This window comes from Lepidochelys olivacea (assembly GCF_965140295.1).
Source record: "Lepidochelys olivacea isolate rLepOli2 genome assembly, chromosome: 9".
In the NCBI taxonomy this organism is placed as follows: domain Eukaryota; kingdom Metazoa; phylum Chordata; order Testudines; family Cheloniidae; genus Lepidochelys; species Lepidochelys olivacea.
Genome location: NC_140419.1, coordinates 33113331 through 33127245, shown reverse-complemented (window position 1 = coordinate 33127245; position 13915 = coordinate 33113331).

Sequence of the window (13915 nt, the reverse complement as noted above, 5' to 3'; positions counted from 1 at the left end):
CTGTGGAGGTTACTGATGCACACAGAAATCTCACTTCCCATCATGTTCAGCTTCTGCATTTTGTGTGTGTTTTCTCATTATTGTTGCGCAAAATGAAGACTTTTGTTTTATGCCAGGTTTGGTGCTTGTACAGTCTCAGGCAATGGAACTGACAAAGTGACATAGTACTATAGTGAGAATTGAAAAATTACAGATTAAATTCACTACTTGGGTTATGCCAGAGGGCAGCAGAAAATTTTCCTGGAGCCAGGGGTTCAGTGGAAGAAGCCATCTCCAACTCCTGCTTTGCTGGGGTCCTGGAGTTGGCTGATGAAGCTCACAAAGCGTTAGGGCTCACTGAGGAGGCCACTAGGCCATGACTCTCCATCTCCCAAGCAATCTCTTCCCCCAATGGCTCCATAGGAGGTCCAGACAGAGTTTAAAGCTGCCTTATCCAGAGAAATGCATCAGATGAGGGTGGTGGTGAAACTGCTGTTCCCCTTGCTCCAGCTGTCCCAACAGGTATAGGTTGGTTTGTATTACATCCTCCTGCACCCATTGAGGGATATATAGATGCACACAATATAAATATTGTAATAGTAACAAAGAATAAAAATCTATTTAAGTAGGCAATGAAGCACCTTAAAGATTCCCAAAACAAGCAGCTGAGAATTCCCCACTGTGTACTGCGGGTTGGAGGAGGTAGAGACAGGATACACTTCATTAGGATGATCCTTAGCTAGCATAACAGCTTGTAACATCCCCCAGGGAGCTAATATAACTTAGAGCAGCCTTAGTGTTCAATTGGTCCCCAGCTGCCCCAGGGTTCAGCGAAGCAGGAAGGTGGCTTAAAGCTCTGGCATAACTGACCATCAGGGCCTTGATGTCTGTTGGAAATTTACTTTGAGTAGAGTTTTTACATCTTCACTATTCTGGCAATCCTGTTTGCTTCAGTCACACACATATCCCACTGGGCTAGATTTTGGTTTCTCTTACCCTGATATGAATGAGGAATAATTTCCTTGAAGTTAATGGAGTTATACTGATGTAAAACCAGTGTACTCAAAGTGACAAGAGAGTCAGGGCCAATGGGACAACTTGCATGAGTAAGGCAAGCAAGATTTGGCCCCATATTTGTGATTCAGTTTTTAACTTTTAATACAAATTCTGCTGAAACTGAAACATTGGATTAAGAAGGCTGTGAAACCCTGTCTCTTTTATTTATACTACAAAGAGTTTTCAGTTTTACCAAGAGTGAATTATACATGGCAGATGAAAATAGCAGCCTAAGAATTTCCTACAGAGTACACACAGTGCCTAGACTTTGTACACATTAGAATTGAATCAGTGCTGTAGTTGTTGAAAGGGACTTTGTGAAAGGTTCTTTACAGGCTTCTGTGGCTCTGTTCCAGAGCCTCTGTTAAATTCATAGATTAAAATTCTGCAATTTGTCAATATACTTCAAATCTAAGCTCCAGACATGGACCTTAAGCTGCTGCTTCCTCTATGCCCATATATGGAAAAGGACTCATTCTGCCTCAGTAATGCCTGAACAGAGCAAACACTTAATCTGTGTTTAAGGGGTGATTACCAGGCCTGACACAACCACAGGAGACAGTGTGTCTTTCATCAGGGATGGTCTGTATGTTCTAACAGGGACAATAGTTCTTATTTGTTTATGTATTGAGAACTGAATATGCTTGTCCCTCTACATAATGTAGAATAAGACATGCTTCCTTATTTTACTGTCAAATGAGATAAATGTTTTAGCTGGGACATAAATTGCTCTCAGAGCTTAGAGAAGGCTGCTGTTTCACAAGGGCATGCATTTTTAAAATAGATACAGGCCCCAGTCGTGCAATCCCCAGTCCACAGGGCTGGAGCCCTATACCTGCATGGAGCCTTATTGGAGGCAGAGGTCTGCCTATGTGAAGTAACTTGGAAGATCGGGGCCATAATATCACTTCTGTGGTGATAGATTACCATGGGTAGGCTGTGAGGAAAAAGTGGCTCTGCCTCATGCAAAGGATGCATTGTGTTGCACAGCTACTGCTTTCCACCTGCCTTAAAAAGAAAGTATTTTCTGTGTTTCTATTTCTGTGAAAAGGAAAAACACATAGGGTGACCAGACATCCCAATATTCAGGGCTTGTCTTATATAGGCGCCTATTACCCCCACTCCCTGTCATGATTTTTCCCTTATGCTATCTGGTCTCCCTAAACACACAGCATCTGCAAGTGGGATTTATTCATCAAAATATACTTCACATACTCAGTGTTTGACCACATCCTTTCAGATACGTGTAGGCACATTTTTAGCTCTAATATAGTCCCATATTCCTACTGCCTGCTAAGATACTGCAATGGCGGTGTCTCAGGTGATCAATGGTATTTTTTGCAGTACTCAGACGCTGTGAGGATGTGTTGCCCATGCTCCACACATAACCTGTCTGTATCTGGAAGGATTCTTGAAGAAGATGACTATAAATTGATATGAAAACTATGTTTGGCAAATAAAAAATGACATCAGATAACATATCCTTATGGTTATGCCTCACTACTGCTGAGGAGCAGCCCCAGGTTTGCGCCTGGCACAATGAAAATTTGCCTCGATGTTGTCCCACTGTATGCTCATAGCAGATTTTGGAATGTAGAAACTTTATATCCTGTGGCTGACAGCTCAGCAGCAGTGAGCTATAAGCAGAGTAAAAGCCTGCATAGTTGCTTTTCTAATAAATGTGGTTTACTGGCAGGCAGTCATTAGAGAAGGAACTTGAAGGCCATTCTGTCTGCTACTTAGAACACTGTGTTGATTCTGTTAAATAGCTAGTACCACTCTTAGTATGTGACAGGGCTCCAACTGCTAATAAGTATTCATAATGGAAAGTCCCTCAGTTATTGAAGAATTGCTTTAAAAAACCTTTGAGTAGGAAAGCATTCTCTATGGAAAAATATTTTTAAAAATCCCATGTTGCTGGGATTTAAAAAGCAAACATAAATGAGGATGATCATCATTCCTGAGTTCAGATATATCAATTAGGGCAAGTGGTGGTAATAATATAGTGTCAGCTTTCAATCTCAATTGTTAGCTTGTTACAATCACCTTTCAGCATGTAATATAGATCCAGTGTCTAGAGTGTATCAATGCAAATGTCTCCAACTAATTTCTGGTCAGCACACACAATTTACCTCTACCTTACAGCACCATGCGCCTCTGTTTTATATCACTAGTATTCCATTGTACATTTTTATTTAGCTACTGCAAATCAAGCCGTCCTCTTAACAACCATAATCTAAACAACAAATCTGTTTCTTGTTTCTCTGTGTTGGAAAGTATTCTCTGTACTATGAGTGATGTAGAAAACCTTTGTCTACCCTTGAAAGCATGTGAATGTGCTGCCGGGGGCACTGAAAAGTGAATTTCCCCACAGTGAGGGATTTGTGAGACTGTGTATGGATCAAAGAAATCTCTATTTTAGCACACTATTTCTTGCAGAAAAGGTTCCAATAAAATATTGGCCTTTAGAATGGTTGCTACCATATCTAGATCACTGGCCACTAAACATAGTAGGTAAAATTTGATTGAGGATCCTAGGTCCCATTGATTTTCAGTGAAACTTGGGCAACTAGAAACCTAAGTCATTTTTGAAAATGGGACTTAGAGTCTGAAGATACTTTGGTGCTTTTGAAACTTTTATCCACTATGTATTGTGTCCCTATAATGTTTTCTTTCATGTGCCAATCACAAGGAAAAAGCAGTTTATATTTAAACCTTTTGTAGTGTCCTGTCCTTCTGCTGCATCTTCTTTTTGTCTCTTATTCTCATGTATTAGTCTCATCTTCATCATTGTTTCTTCCTTGTCTGTATCTTGTTGAGACGATAGGAATATCTAATTTATGGCCTCTGAAAAGTAAGCACAAAGATAGACAGCAACAGGACTTGGTAAGGAAAGGTCTTGCTTCCCTGAGAAGACCAAGATTCTGTAGTCACATAAGATCAGGAAAACATTAATTTTAGTGTCCTTTCACACTGTGTCAGAAATGCAAACCTCTACACAGAAATGGAGAAATAAGAACAGGAGTACTTGTGGCACCTTAGAGACTAACAAATTTATTTGAGCATAAGCTTTCATGGGCTACAGCCCACTTCTTCGGATGCATAGAATGGAACATGTAGTAAGAAGATATACATATACACACGTATAGAGAACATGAAAAGGTGGAGTAAGAGGCTAATTAATTAATGAGCTATTACCACGAGGAGAAAAAAAAAACTTTTTTGTAGTGATGATCAAGATGGCCCATTTAGACAGGTGAAGGTGTGAGGATACTTAACATGGAGAAATGTGTATAATAGACCAAATTCGAAAGATTTTTGCTCACAGGTAACATTTTTGATTTTTCCTGTTTAAGGGTTTTTTAGTCAATAAGTGAATATTTTAATGTTTCTGTCAGTGACAATTGGCAAAATTAAACTGACTTGGACAAATGAAAAATGAATTTTTTTCTGGAGAAAAGTATTTTGTATGCTTTTCAGAATGGTGACAGCTCCTATTACCAAGTTCATACCTTGGTAATATTTTAAAATAAACTTTCAGAGGAGTTTATGCCCCTTAGGTGCCCCTTCACTGACTTCCCCATATCGTTCACAAACTGTCCTGCCAATTCCTGAATCCATTGTTAGGTCTCAAAAATCTCCATGTTCTAAGCTATAAGTAAAACCACTCAGACTTATTGATTATTATTATTCTGCTCTTTATCACTTTATATAATTGCTGTTTATAACAAGCCCCTTATGCAATGAATACTGATAAAGGAACAAATATACTAACCACTCTGAGATTGCTAGTAAGGAGGACATTGGGGGCTGCCCTATGCATATGTGGGGAAATCCTAATACTGAAGGGTCTGGCTAGGGGAGTAAGTTACTGGATCTATGATCTACATCTGTTTTCTTAGAGAATTTAGTGCTTGTGAAAGGTCTGAGATTCAGTTTTGGAGACTGAATTTTTGTATTTATCCACAGAATATGAGCAGTGGTAATACAACCTTTCCCATGCTGCATCATCAGCATGCCCCCACTCTAATGTGGAGGGATGATCAGGAAGGGTGGGGGAGGGTAGTTCAGCCTCCTTGCCCATTTAGTCTTTGATGTCTCTTCTAAACTGCAAAGGGCCATCTAGACCAGCTGTGGTGTGGTGGTGTTTGTTGTTACGTGGACACTTGTCAAGGGCAAACTCTTTTTAAGTAGGCCACTAAAAAAAATTTGATATTTAAGTAGGCCACTAAAAGAACAGCATATACTTTAAAGGTTCCGGTATGCATTTTTTCTCGTAATTAAAACTAAGACATCTAATGTAAAGGTCTGTGTCTAAACAGATGATAAATGTATACAATCAAATACTAACCCTGATACTGATTGATAATTGCACTCATGGTAGAAAAAAATAATATGGAAAACATTGTGATAAACTTCATCTTGTTTTGTTTTTTCCTCACCAGGACCAAAGTGCTAGATTTGAAGATGATGCGTTCATCCAATAAATCACTGAATGATACAACAAAAACAAAAGAACTAGAGATAATAAAGGCATCCCTTTACTTGTTTGATTTCATCTTCATTACTGCAATTGGTTTGTTAATATTTAAGACAGTGCAGCAGAACTCTGAAATGAAGAAAAAAGTTCAATACTTTCTCCTGTGTCATCATCTTCTATGTTGTTCTTTATTCTCCTGTTTTGGTGTTGCATACAATATAATACGAGCACTTGCCGTGAAAAGTCCCAAAATTGTATTCTGGATAATCTTTGGAGTTCAAGTAGCAATTGGAGAAGGAGTACTAATAACTTTGACTTTGATGGCACTTAACAGATACTTTGCTGTTTGCTGGCCATTTAGATACATATCCTTGGTGCATGCAGTGAAACACAAAGTCATGATTTGTGTTTGGATAACAACAATGTTCAAATCTATGTGCTTATTATTGATAGAAGGCATAGACAAGTCTCCAGAAGACATGTTTGAAGTGGTACCTTCTTGCTCAACCATCTTGGGTGGTCTTTTTGCCAGAACAACTGGAATTATTTTAATTTTATTTCTTGGGGCCATCATCATAGTTAGCTACTGCCTCCTATGTAAAGAAGGAAAACATGCTGGTCATTTCAATAGCTCAAATAACAAGGCCAGAAAAACTATAATTATTCATGGATTGCATTTGAGTTTGCTTCTATTTCCACCTTTGATAATAATAGCTGTTAAAAGACTCTCTGACTATTTTATTTTAAATTTAACAGCTTTTGTTGTTTTCTCACTTGCCCAGTGCTTTAGCCCTGTGGTTTATGGTCTGCGAAACAAAGAGATGCAAACCAAGCTATTCAATAGGCAAAGAACTAGTTTATGTATTGGCCACATGATAAATGGTAGTGACATACAGCAGCCTCAGACACCAGAACAGTTGAATGACTCTGAGATAATTGATACTAGATGCAGCACTCCTGATCATTAGTTTTCTAAGAGAACATTTGATCCAGCAGTATAAAATAAGGCCTTGCATACTCCTAACACGAACTTACTCCATTATAAATGAGGAGTACTTGTGGCACCTTAGAGACTAACAAATTTATTTGGGCATAAGCTTTCGTGGGCTAAAACCCACTTCATCAGATGTATGCAGTGGAAAATACAGTAGGAAGATAGATAGATAGATAGATAGATAGATCACACACGCACACAGAGAACATGGAAAAAATGGGTGTTGCCGTACCAATTCTAACAAAACTAATCAATTAAGGTGGGCTATTATCAGCAGGAGAAAAAAAACTTGTGTAGTGATAATCAGGATGGCCCATTTCAAACAGTTGACAAGAAGGTGTGAGTAACAGTAGGGGAAAAATTAGCATGGGAAAATAGTTTTTACTTTGTGTAATGACCCATCCACTCCCAGTCCTTATTCAAGCCTAATTTAATGGTGTCCAGTTTGCAAATTAACTCTAGTTCTGCAGTTTCTCGTTGGAGTCTGTTTTTGTTGAAGAATTGCAACTTTTTGGTCTGTAATCGAGTGACCAGGGAGGTTGAAGTGTTCTCCGACTGGTTTTTGAATGTTATAATTCTTGATGTCTGATTTGTGTCCATTTATTCTTTTGCATAGAGACTGTCCGGTTTGGCCAACGTACATGGCAGAGGGGCCTTGCTGGCACATAATGGCATATATCACATTGGTAGATGTGCAGGTGAACGAGCCTCTGATTGCGTGGCTGATGTGATTAGGTCCTATGCTGGTGTCCCTTGAATAGATATGAATATGAATAGATATGTGGACAGAGTTGGCAACGGGCTTTGTTGCAAGGATAGGTTCCTGGGTTAGTGTTTTTGTTGTGTGGTGTGTGGTTGCTGGTGAGTATTTGCTTTAGGTTGGGTTGCTGTCTGTAAGTGAGGACTGGCTTGTCTCCCAAGATCTGTGAGAGTGAGGGATCGTCCTTCAGGATAGGTTGTAGATCCTTGATGATGCGCTGAAGAGGTTTTCGTTTGGGGCCCCAACTAGTTCAGCCTAGTTCAACTAAAATCAGAACTGGAATTAATTTGCAAACTGGACACCATCTATCTTCCTACTGTATTTCCCACTGCATGCATCTGATGAAGTAGGTTTTAGCCCACAAAAGCTTATGCCCAAATACATTTGTTAGTCTCTAAGGTGCCACAAGTACTCCTCGTTCTTTTTGCTGATACAGACTAACACAGCTACCACTCTGAAACCTTATTCTATTATGACAATGATTAAATGTCATTGAACTGTGTAACTTAAACCATTTTGTAACCTTATTAGAGTGATCTCTAAGATGTGGTTTGCAATACATGGAAAAAGTACAGTAGAAAATTGTGTATGAGAGGATGTATAGATCCTGTCTAGTGTTTGGCAAAGAGAGGGCTAGAAAACCCTCTTAGTGAGTAGGAGAGGAACCAGAATCTGCTTTCACGGGACTACAGTAAGACCAGGAACTGTGGGGAATGGGGCGGGATCCACTGGAGATAATTGCTCATTAGAAGGGAAAATATAAGGAGTGAATGGGTTAGAAGTCAGTGTCTTTCCAAATAAGAAATCAACTTCTGCAGGAAACTTACTTCTTAAAACCTGGAGAGAAGTAAAGACTCTGGACCAGATCTCAGCTGATGTAAATCTCTATAGTCTCATTGGCTTTAGAGGAGATATGCCAATTTACACCAGCTGTGATTCTGGCCCTCTGACTGTAGAAGCCTTAAACCTTAAGGGGTTGTGGCAATAAGAAGCCTGATTTTTTTTTCCTCTTAAGTCTTTGGTTGTAGAAAACCTCACTTCTACTTGTTATTGGTTTCTGAGACATTTTCTTTGTTCGACTTTGTCGAGAGAAGGCCTAATTTTAGTTTGTGCGACAGCTGCTCGGGGCATCGAGGCCATTCACTGTCTGTTGTGGGCTGGCAGTGCCCCTACACCATAATTCCTGATACTGCTTTTATTCATTTACCTTATGCTATGGCAAAGACCCTTGAAAACTTTGTGAAAACAAAAAGTGTGCAAATGATTGCACTTGTGCAGTGATGTGCATGTAGGACATTCCAATATGTTCCACTGTGGTTATGGAAATGGAATTCTTGAAAGGGCCTTAACACAGATACAAAATATTGAAATACGTATTTGTTCCAAACCTGTTTACTTCCTAGTCTGGAAGTAGCCACTTTGCAAACACCAATCACTCTCTGTACAGTGGTAATTTGCTGGGATAACTAGTTGCTGTTATTATCATTTATATTACCATAGCGCTTAGGGGCCCTTGTCATAGATCAGGACCTCATTGGGCTAAGCACTGTACAAACACAGAAGAAAAAGATCTTCCCTGCTGCAAGGCACTAAACGGGTACCTTTCTGCACTACTGCAGATGGTTCATCTGTGCTGTTTTTGAGTCAAGCAGAGTTTGAACATGGATCTTATAACTGTTTTTAAAATATAGTGTACATTTGAAAAAAATTGAAACGTGTAAGGCACTTCTGCACTGCTTCTTTTCATAATATGGTTTTCAAGATACAAGGATTATTGTTGAGGTTTTTTTAAAAAAGATATTCACTTTAATAAAAAATGGAACTGGCTTTGGCTGCGTTTGCTCTCTGCAAATCTTCTATGGACAGGAATACTCTCAACTCCAAATCTGAAGTGGACAATGGAGAATAATGCACAGAAAGCAAACTTAGATCCCGTAAACATTTTTGAACCAGAAGACTTAAGCCAAACAACAGACATACAGGTACAAAGCAGATCTGTGCAAGGAAGCTTGCAAATGCATTTCTGTTTTAACATACAATACCCATATTATTCTTATTCTGGGATCTCTTTAAGTTGTAGTGTTAAATTGTATGGTGGTTTTGAGATGTGAATAACCAGAGACAGAGGCCTTGTCTACCATGAGAAAAAGACTCCTTGTTGACTCATTAATTACACTCACAATCATCCCTCAAGTAGTGTTGGAAATGGTTCAACAAGCAGCAAAGAGGGGTCTCAGTACACCTGCGAAGTGTCCCATCAGTTCTCTAGCCCATTTTCTGCAATAGGTGTTCCACTATTGGCCAAACAGTTGGGTTTGAGTCCGAGGTATTATTAAATGTAACAACCTTTGCAGAAATGGACTCAAAATTTAGGCTATCAGGCTAATTTCTGACACATCCTATGTATATATGATAAATATAACATGACTTGTCTGAATATCAGCAGTGCCATTGTATTGTGTTTTGTGGTTCTGAAAAAACAGAACTAGTGCTTGAGAATGGTATCTGGCAGCCCAGGAAATTGAAAACTTCTGTGTAGCCATAGACAAGGTACAGGACTGCCTTGCTAACATGCCTCTGCTCTGACCTGGAGGTGCCACTTTTAGGACTCAGAGGGGTAGTTATATACTTTGTGCCCATTCAACTTCTGGCTTCTTTGCTATTGCCAGTTGTGCCAGTCATTATTGTGGTTTTGGTGATCTGAATGTGCCCAGTAGAAACCATCCTTTTATCATTAACTCACTTCTTCTTAGAATGTTTTTACTTGTCTTAACAGGAACAGAAATGTTAGACCACATCAGGATTAAAAGGATTCATTCGAGAGCAAAATATGAATGAATCATGAACAAAACTATGTGAGTTGACTTAATACACATACATTCCAAAACTAAGACAGAAATAATAGTCTTTAAAATTAATCTCTAAACTCAGCCGTAACTGGACTTCTGTTTTTTCTTACAAAAGCATTCTTTCCTTTACTTTTCTGTTTTTTCCCCATTACCTTTACTCCTCTCTCCCCCCACGTCCCACAGCATGAGTTCCTCCCTTTCCCACTCCACCACAGGGGTCTTTCTCCCTTCAAATTTCCCTTCCCTAACTTAGGGTCTCTACCATTCCTCTCTGTGGAGTGTCTTCCTTTCCCTCTAATCTCCTCCTCTTCTTATTCCCTTGTGTAATCTTAACACTTTCTTCCCTGGGGCCATCCTTTTCAGGCTTTACAAGCAGTGCCTCTCTTCATTCCACTCATGCTCCACTTTGCAGGGTAAGGGTCTTCTACCCTTCTGTACCACCTCGGAAAATCCTTCCCTTCTGAGTTCCCACCCCCAAATGAATGAAATGGGGGAGCAACAATGGGGGGAGGAAGCTCTGATCATGCTAGCCCCAGTGGCAGCCTCCTTTACTAACTCTGCTCTGAAGTAAGATTCTTGGGACTGATTTTCAGGGATGCTGAGCTGGACTTCAGCTAAAGCTGTGAGTGCAGCTCACCACTTCTGAAAATCAGGCCATTGGCATGGAAAGAGAAGGTAACTCAACTCTCCCTGCTGATCATAGACTATATGAGCAAGCCCCTTTCCTGGGCACATGAAGAGCCTGGGACGTCGACACCACCTGCCTGTCTGACCCTGATGACAGCCTTGACCTCCTGCATAGTGAGACAGTAACATAAGGTTTAATTTAAGTAAAAAGAGGTTTCACAGTAAACAACAATACATTCTGAAACTCCCACTATTCCTCTGGATTTTGACAGCAAGTGTGTCTTTAATACAGTACATACAACTTTGCTGTGTTCTTGTGCTTTTTGATCCTACCGCCAGCAGGGGGCAGATTAAGAAGTGGTACTCCTCTTCCTGTTCTTCTCTAGCTAGTGCTCCATTCTGTAGCTGCTGCAGAGGGGTCCAGTGAGCGGGAGCAGAAATCATGCTGTCCCCAGGTGACTAGGATGCAGTAATTCATATCGTAAATAGGGACCTGTGGGAAAAGTTAGAGGCCCACAGTTAAGCTGTGTCTCCATTGGGAAGAGGGGAGTGAGTGGAAGGGGCTGAGTGGGAAGAGATGGCTCTTCTGCCGTAAGAAAGTGGGCCCGACAGTATGCAGCTGGGACTCCTGGACACCCCTGAGCACTGCCCCAAATGGGGGTGGAGGGGCAGAGCAAGTATGACTCCAAGCCCCCTTCCACGTTTGGGAGGAAGGGGTAATGTGGATATACCCCTCCTGGGCAGAGTTTGGGGGAAAGAGCTGGGAAGGGCAGAGGAATTGTGGCTTCCAGGGGTCCCTCCCACCCTGTCTGCGTTTAAGAGGTTGGAGGAGGAAGTAAAAATATGGATCCTTCCTAGGTCCCTCTACTCCGCCTGAGTGGGAGGTGAGCAGAAGGTAAATGTGGGCATAAGGCTCCACCCCCCTTCCCCATATGATTTGTCAGCTGTGTCTCTTAAGCCCACCTTTAGACTTCTGTAAGGTGTCCAATGTATTTTTGCACCCACGTAGCTACCACTTTTAAAAATATTTTATGAAAGATTGTGACAGAAAGTGCAACTTTATAAAAAACACATGGGCAAATTCATTGTAAAATATACAGAGGGAAAAAAGCAGTCGGAGTGGGCTTCAAATCCCTGTTTCATCCCTTCCTGCCACTTTGTATCTGGAGAAGAAAGGAAAATATGATGGCGGCTGGGGTTTGATTTCCCCCCTCCCCCTTTTCTCTCTCTTAGAAAGGAGAAAATGCTTATCTGTGACTCTCCCTTCATTGGTAAGGATGGAAAAATGTGTCTCCAAGCCCAGTACCCCTTCATCTGCTGCAACAAAAAGTGACAGAAAGACTCATTGTCCCCTAGCCCAGTGGTTTTCAAACTTTTTTTTCCCCACAGACCACTTGAAAATTGCTGAGGGTCTCAGCAGACCACTTAATGATCTTTCCAAATTTTGTTTGTACCTTTAGCTCTTTGGATAAAAGTGCTATATAAAAAAAAACAAACACAACAACACACCGTTAAAAAATTATTTTTTTGTTCTAAAAATAAAAGCACACAACTCATATTTTAATATCAGTAGTCTTACCTTTCAATGCAATGGATGTGCCCTCTGTCCCCTGCCACAGCAGCCTCCAAGCTGGGGCTGGAAGGAGCGGGGGTCTCTCTCTCTCTCTCTCCCCCACTGTGGCAGCCCCTGAGATGGGGCTGGGAAGGAGGGGGATCTCTCCCCCGCCACAGAGCTGAGACTGGAAAGGAGGGTGGTCTCTCCCCAGCAGCTGCAGCCCTAGAGCTGGGGAAAGTCACCTCTTTCTCTGGCCGCTGCTGCCCTGCATGTACCAAATTCCCCCCCATCCCCTCTTCTCACCTCACTGCCCTCTCCTACCTATCCCCTCTTCCCTCCATGGCCACCACCTCACCTTACACGTGCATCCTCCAGGTCCAGGCACCTAATTAGTGGAGCCACGCCTGCGCGGCTCCACTAATTAGGTGGGTAGCCCTTCATTGTCTCATGTGCAGCTGCCCAGGCACACACCTTAGAGGGAACTATCCACGGACCACAGTTTGAGAACCTCTGCCCTAGCCCACTCCCCATCCCTTTGCATTAGGGGAATGGGACACAGCTGATTATGGTTACAGTGGTTTGTCTCTCAGTGGTGAGGGTGTGCATTGAAATATTCACAGAGGGTTTTGAAGTGGTGATGCTCAGTCTTGGGGAAAAATCATCTGCTGGTGGGACTGTTCCTTCAGTTAGTATGTGTCGGGGGCGGGGGCGGGAAGGAAGAAGTTTGATGTATTGAAGCACCAAGAAATAGCCCCATAAGCCCATCCTCACTACAGACATTCCCCAGACCTCAAAAACTTTGCTGCATCAATTCTTGGTAATACTCTTAGGCAGTGTGGTTTTGCCCCCCTATCATGATGGGCTGGAATTTCTTACAAATAATGGTTGAAAACAGTTTTTCAGTCAAATGAGCAACTTTCAACAATTGCTGTAGTAAATTTGGCCCCTTCTGCACAGACTGGTATCTGCTGACGACAACTGCTTTCACTGACAGTTTTCTAGGGCTGATTTCACACGCTTTCAGGAGCAAGGAATTGTTGGAGTATGCATAGGGTCTTAAAATGTGTTTTCACTCTGAAAAGCAACTCAATGAAAATGGCATCATTGGGTTCCCAGATTATTGTGTCTCATTGACTCCAGATCAAACGTATTTGGATTACAGAAAAAAAGATGCTTTCTTTCCTCTCAATTGCAATCAGCAAACTCAGCATGAGCTCCCGAAGTCAAGCAGGATACTTCTTGTGAATTGTCAGTGACATAAAGATTCTGCAGGTGAAACTATGCCCTCAATAACGCCTATCCAACTCCACAGCCTTCAAATTAGACCTTGAGTGGCACTTGAGCAGCAATCATATTACCTTCACTGAGGTTGCAGACTGAAACTTAGTAAATCATGCTGCTGATTTTGGTCAAGAAGGAAAAGGATCCAACTGCTGCTCTTTTAGCTGTGTTGATTCTTCAGTGATAGTAAGAGTAAAAATCAGTAAAACCTTATTTATATCACTGTACTTGGTCAATATGACTGAATGCACACATGTAGTTGACTGAGAAGATGCTGCTCTTAAACAATCAGTTTTCAGGGCAGTGTTTGTCCAGGTAGCACCCCTGCCCTGCA